The following is a 1,374-nucleotide window of genomic DNA, read 5'->3' on the forward strand; positions in this document are numbered from 1 at the left end:
CGTTCTTCCTGCCAGATGGTGCTAACTAGCTGATGAATACACCTTATCAGCGTGTCGCCTCCGGTTTTGAACAGCTCGGCTGGTAAGCCATCGGCCCCTGCTGCCTTATTATTCTTCAGCCGATTTATTGCTGTCTTTATCTCATCTTGGCTGGGCGGTATACATTCAATACCATCTTCTGGGATTGGGACTGTGGTATCTTCGTCGTCTTCGCTGCTATTGGATACCAACAGATTTGAAAAATGTTCTTTCCATATCCTGAGTACACTATCTGTATCAGTTACCAAATTACTTTGCTGGTCTCTACAGGAGGATGTGCCTGTACCAAAGCCATCAGTTTGATGCTTGACTCTTTGGTAGAATTTTCGGACTTCATTCTGGCTCCTGTACATCTCGATTTTTTTACACTCCCGCTTTTCCATCTCTCTCTCTTTTTCCTGCGGAAAAGACGTTTCTCCTCTCTCCTTTTCTCCCTGTATCTCTCTCGTGCGCTACGCATTGCTACGGATTGTAAAGTAGCCCTATATGCCGCATTTTTCTCTTCGGTGGCAGCACGACACTCCTCATCATACCATGGATTCCTTGGTGGAGTGGGCAATGCTTTGCCATTGCGCTGATACGTTATCGGGATGATGAGTGCTTTGATTAAGCAATTGGGCTAGTTGAGTGGAATATGCTGTGGCTATCTGTTGTGATTGCAGCTTACCGATGTCTAACTTTCGTGTTGTGTCTGTTCGTACTTTGTTTGCTACGTTTAAGCGGGTGCGTACCTTTGCTGCAACAATGTAGTGGTCCGAATCAATGTTTACGCCTCGGAACGATCGTACATCCAACACGCTCGATGAATGTCTTCCATCTATCACAACATGATCAATTTGGTTTCTTGTTTTCTGATCTGGAGACAGCCAGGTGCCCTTATGAATATCGAGATGATTAAATCTGGTACTGCTAACTACCATGTTTTTGCAGCTGCAAAATTTAATTTTATATGCGAATATCTGTAGAACGGTAACAGATATATTCTCCAAATTTGGTCAAATTAATTGTGAAGTAAATATACGTCATCTCTTAGAAAATAAGCTGGGTGTGGGTCCAGGAGGGAATCTCTCCCCTTTGAGCTGCTAAAACCTAATATCATCAATTTAACCACTATATGCTTAAAAGGCTTTCAACTCATAACGAGTTATGCTCAAACCAATCTAACGTGTCTCGAGCAAAAAATGCGGGTAGGCATTGGCGCGGGGGAAGTAATCCCAATTAATTTATATTTTTGCTTTATTATCGTATTGAGAATCGTGGCATGTAACAGTCATCACCATGTTACAGCCTGTAATGTCATTATATGAAAAGTAAGCGGGTAGTCCAATGGGGAAA

This window comes from Musca autumnalis, unplaced genomic scaffold, assembly GCF_047663935.1.
Source record: "Musca autumnalis isolate F117 unplaced genomic scaffold, ASM4766393v1 scaffold_3, whole genome shotgun sequence".
Lineage (NCBI taxonomy): Eukaryota > Metazoa > Arthropoda > Insecta > Diptera > Muscidae > Musca > Musca autumnalis.